Source organism: Amia ocellicauda, chromosome 19 (genome assembly GCF_036373705.1).
Source record: "Amia ocellicauda isolate fAmiCal2 chromosome 19, fAmiCal2.hap1, whole genome shotgun sequence".
Classification (NCBI taxonomy): Eukaryota; Metazoa; Chordata; class Actinopteri; order Amiiformes; family Amiidae; genus Amia; species Amia ocellicauda.
In genome coordinates, this window is record NC_089868.1 from 16,190,137 (window position 1) to 16,196,136 (window position 6,000).

Consider the following 6,000-nt stretch of genomic DNA (forward strand, 5'->3'; position numbering starts at 1 on the left):
TGTAGTGTGAATACGATATTCCCACTGTGTCATGATTCACAGCATGTCTGTTCTGTTGTGAACTTGGGAAGGCCTTTAAGACGCAGTGTTACCTTCCTCTGGTGCTAATGCTGCAGCCGTCCTGCCCCCAGTGTTGTGCAAGGACCCAGCAGCACAGACACCACTCTCCGCAACCCCGTCTCCACACACTGACACATTTGCTGGCAGTTGCACAGGGACCGTCTTTTCGCAGCTTCCACAGTGTGTTCCTTGGTCAGTAATGCAGGCCTCATGTTTCCAAATCAATGGATTACAACATCCTCTTTCCAATTTTAAATTACTCTGAAGGGGCCTCGGCTCCCTTTTCAATTGGGGGGGGGATCAGAGAGCAGAAAAAATGAATTTCCCAGAGCCCTGGAAGTTGACTAGAAGTTGACTAGAGGAAAGAATATCCCCTCAGACATTACACAACCAGCTGAACTAGAGAATTGTGCCGGGATAGTTCCCTGAAAATGATATATATCTGGCCTTTTCCATAGTGCAATTCTTACAAAAATAACATTTTTTTGAAGAGAAAATCTGAAAAAATGCTGTGGTTGTCATAATTCATTATCCTATTTGTTGATTTCTGGATTAAAACTATTATACTGCTGTATAATTGTCATTTCTCATGGACAACAAAGTGTAAAGACATATTATGCCTGTTTCTTTAAATTAATAGGGGTATATATTTTAACAAATCAGCAGATTGTTCAGATGGCTCCAGATATACTAAATGGCATCTTGAGAAAATGTCGGAGGGTTCAGAGAACCTATTAAAGATTTAATTAACATTTTGAAAAGATAATACAACCTAGATGTAGGCCAATAAACCCAACAGTCAGTGTGATATAGAAAGGAATCCATACCAGTCCTGGAATGCTTAAAGATACTGTTATTCAATGCATGTCTAAATTGGAAAACATAAGATGGAGAAGCAAACCCATTAAATGTTCTCTCTACACTAACCCAGCATCCAGAACTTCAAAAAACTCTACTTGTCATAACACATTTGCAACAATGTGATAAGATCTTTTTTTCCTACATAGATTAAAGGGTTATTCCTTGACTGATGGATCTAAAACAGAGTAGTGTGCTGGGAGAGATGTTTTAAAGGGGAAAAATCCATGTCAAAATACACTCAGCCAAATCAAGTATTTACCCCAACAGAATGCCTCCTATTTTTATTGAAGTGACTTTATTTTAACTTGAGACAGCAAACCGCACCTAGGGCAGCAATGTTCTGTTTATTGCCAAGTGCATATGTCTCATATTAGGGCAGAATATATACATTTTACAGCATTGGCCACCCTGGTAGATGTTTTTAACCATAGTGCAAAGAAAGAGAAATTACAAGGAAACAGTGTAATGTGCCAAAAATGGCCCTGTCGCATATTCCACTAGTGTTCTCGTATGCCAAGGAAATACATTTATTCAGTCGAGACTTTTCCTTTTAAGCCTTGGAAACAATCTCAAATGTACACCCTCTATTTATTGTTTCTTTTGTTGCTTTAGTAATTACATGCACATCTGGTTTTAATATCTGTGCTGTGTACAGCTTTCTCTATTGTGTTATCAGGGGCATGCAGTCACCCCAGAGGTTTGCCAGCCGTCTTTAATGCCCAGTTGAATGCCAGGCAGGATATTTCATCTTGTTGGTGGTTTGACATGTAGGAATAATACAGCCGAAGCAAGTGATGTGTAAATGCTTGTTGACAGATAGGTGCGGCATATTTGTCCCCAGCAAAAGTATAACATCCAGTTATTAATAGGGCTGTTATTGTAAGTAAGCCCTGAAGCAGTGCTAGATTGAAGTTAATGTGCTTTTGACTGCAGTAGAGGTATGTATGTTAAACCCATATACTGGACACAATTATCTGCATAGACCCTAAGTACAGCCCCCACACTACTACAACATAACAATGGGAATTACACACACCACCCAAGACAAATATAATGGTTTTGGAAGATCTGATAAAGTTGCAACAATGATGATGTACTGAACTTAATCCAGAGCTTATGCTTTATGAGATTTGATGACAGACTGAAAACGACAAATCTGGTCAGGCTCAGCAGATGGCATTGTGGGAGGGGAGACACAACAGACACAGCTGGCACTAGCAGTATATTTTTAAGTATTACGATGCAATATAATAGCAAGATGAGCTTCCCTGAGATGGTTTCTGACAGTTTGTGCAGAAATTCTTTGGTTGTCCAAACTCACAGTGTCATCAGCTGTCTGGTGGCTGGTCACAGACGATCCCACAGGTGAAGAAGCTGGATGTTGAGGTCCTGGTGGTCTGCGGTCGTGAGGCCGGTTCGACGTCTTGCCAAATTCTCTAAAATGATGTTGGATGCAGCTTATGGTAGAGAAATGAACATTCAATTCTCTGGCAACAGCTCTGGTGGACATTCCTACAGTCAGCACTCCAATTGCACGGTCCCTCAAAACCTGAGACATCTGTGGGATTGGATTGTGTGACAAAACTGAACATTGTAGTGTGGCCTTTTATTGTCCCCAACACAAGGTGCATCTGTGTAATGATCATGCTGTATAATCAGCTTCTTGATATGCCATACCTGGCAGGTGGATGGATTATCTTGGCAAAGGAGAAATACTCACTAACAGGGATGTAAACAAATTTGTGCTCAAAATTTAAGAGAAATAAGCTTTTTGTGCGTCTGGAACATTCCTGGGATCTTTCATTTCAGCTCATGAAACATGGGACCAAAATTGTACATGTTGTGTTTATATTTCTGTTCAGTATAAATATTTCTAGAGGAAATGTTTATAAGAGAAAACTTTTTCATTTTTTTTCATTTGTAGTATTAACCAGCTGCCAACTGGAGAACACATTCTAAATAAGCCTCCAGTCTTTACTATCACTCTAATTATTCAAAATACACTGCCACAGCCCACCTGTCAAAGATGACATATTCAAGGGCCCGGGCTCAGACTGCTGACAAAGAATCTGTAGGAACCTCTCAGCCCTCCTTCATAGTCCTTAATCTGTTAAATGCACTTCTGCATTAAAAAATCTATTTACTGCTTTTGGATAATGTGCTTGTTCCATCTCTCAATGCAATGTTGTTGTCTTTGTGTGTTTATTTTTCTTAATCTTTTTGGTTTTGGTGTAAAAGACAAACACTAGCTACTAGGTCTCTCAGTTCCTATACAGCACTCAGCACTGCTTTAGATTCTCTATCTATCTATTTCTATATCTCTATATACATATAATTTTTTTCAATCCCACATTATATATATTATATAGGTTGGGATTGAAAATAATTATGAGTCACTGTGAATGTACGATTACAGTTTTGAAAAAGCATGCTATTGAAGACACACTTTGTTTTCTGGGAGAGCATCTTTGTAAGATATTTTATAATGTTCCAGAATGGTGACTCAGTAGCATATACATTTCTAGTTAATTAAAGATGGTTATAAAAGGATTAAAATGTATCATGTGTGAGCCAAGGGTGGAGCTCACTGCCTCCCTCCATAAGCCGATATTGATAATATTGACATGGCATCCCATATACTAATGTCTCAGTTATAGGCACTTGATCTGCAGGGGAAACTGCACCACTGGAAATAATCATTCAGGTCAAGCAGGAATTCTCTGTATATCCCATTAACTGCTTGTCTAAACAAAGTTGTTCTAATTAGTATGATGATTTTGACAACATTGGGGTTGATTTACAGTTATTGCTGGATGTACAGAAGGACATCATATAATCGGCACTGCTAGTGATGTCTGTTAACCAGGGGATCAAAGGGAAAGAAGTTTATTATGCTTATTATTATTATTATTATTATTATTATTATTATTATAATTGCATTAAGTTTTAAATAGATTGCAGTAAAGGAGTTGGGGTACGTTTCATTCCATTATTGATTTTTGAGGGGGTCTCCGTTAAACCCTGCAGTTAAATAAATACGATCTGACATGCTAATCTGAGGAGGACTGCGGTTGTTTTTCCTGGCCAGCATTTCTGGCAATGGAGCTGGCTGTCTGACGAAAGGAAATCTAAGGAAGATTAGTACAAAACGGTCTGGTTCCTGGGATGAGTTGCTGTGTGTAACACCTTCCAAAACAGCCTCCACTAACACCTCTCAGCAGGTTTCGCTATGCTCTGGTTTGCTTATTATTAAAGTAAATTCTATTAAAAACACAGGTGGCTTCCTTATAGCATTATATGGCTTATTGCTTTGCTTAGGGTGGCTGGCTGGTCAATCCTGGTCAAGGAGGGCCACAGTATATTCTGTTTTTAGTTTTATCCAAATGCATAACTACTTGATTCAATTATTGGGCTTAACTGATAGATAGATAGAGAGATGGATGTTGCTTCCTACTTTCAATGGCATATCTTCCTTCGTGAAATGAAAGCAGAGCAGTAGCATACTTTGTTTTGTCCTTTGTTGGTGTTGGGACTGTGAGATTGCGTGCATGGCGTATCAAAAGCAGGTACAACCCCAGCAAAACATTAGGAAGTGCAAATAGAGCTGCTGAAAGCTACCCGAGTGGCAGAGGATACCAGCCCCAGTGCTATCACAGAGGAAGCAGGAAACAGAGATGATAACATTGCTCTGACCTGGAAGTGATACCCAAAACATACAGCAGCACTTTCCTCTACAGTGGAACTCCCATCTCTAAATAAGTGTTTGTTTTACGAGTCTGAAGAATTAATAGACTCCTGTGTTTCCTGGGGCCCTGGAGGTGACGACCCCTCGCTTCCTTTTCTCAGGGAGGTTACATCAGGAGCGAGAGAGCTGTGTACTGTCATTCCCTCTCAGATGGCTACTTCCCTGTCATGTCATTACTGCAGTGATGCCATGTATGTACTTTAACCCTTTATCCACCAGCAGTGGAGTCTCATTTGCAACAGGGTTTCATCTTAATGTAGAATTTTCTATTTACTTTGTATTTTACAGCTAGTCTGTTTTTCTCCCCTTATAAATTCAGCTCCAGCCAAATGCAGTTGTACTGACGTGTGTATGTGTAGAATACATTTTGAGTAGTAAATCAGCTTAATACTGTCTACCACTTTCAATGATATTTTAAATGATAGTAGTAACTTTTTATACTGAACAAAAATATAAACACAACATGTAAAGTGTTGGATCCCAGGAATGTTCCAGACACACAAAAAGCTTATTTCTCTCAAATTTTGTGCACACATTTGTTTACATCCCTGTTACTGAGTAATTCTCCTTTGCCAAGATAATCCATCCACCTGCCAGGTGTGGCATAGCAAGAAGCTGATTAAACAACATGATCATTACACAGGTGCACCCTGTGCTGGGGACAATAAAAAGCTACTCTAAAATATGCAGTTTTGTCACACAACACAATGCCACAGTTTTGAGGCAGACATACAGTTATGTATGGCATTCCGTGTTACTGTGTTGTATGTCATATGTCAGTTTGCTGTTTTGCTGCAACGTTTGAGAATTAATTTCAAACACTGTGTTCTGTATTGCTAAATAGCATACTAAATAAAAACACACACATAAACAGTAATAGGAATGCAGAACACATCATAGCATGAAACCAGCAATAACTGACACATCAGTGAGAACCAAACTGTTTACACAAGTCCATTGCAATAAAACAATACAGAAGTGGGGAGTGAGACGGGGGCAGAGAACTATTCAGAGATGACTAGGATTCTGGTAAGTGCTTAAACACGCTGGTGCGTCAAAGCCTGGGAGTTGGTTAGCTTGACCTATGCTTTAGAAATGCATCCCCACCACATAGCACATGTCCGTGTGGTCAGTGTGTATTTCTGAGTTTTATCTAGTACCTTAATGAACCAAATAATGCAGAGAAACTGGGTGGGGGGATGACGAAAGAATCAAAATGCGATCTGTTTCCTGTACAGCAGCCCATGGTTGTCTCCTTCAATAGTACAGTGTATGAAAGCCAAGACCCACATGAGAAGCCTCCCTCGGGAGCCTAATGGGTTTAGTCTGTAGGA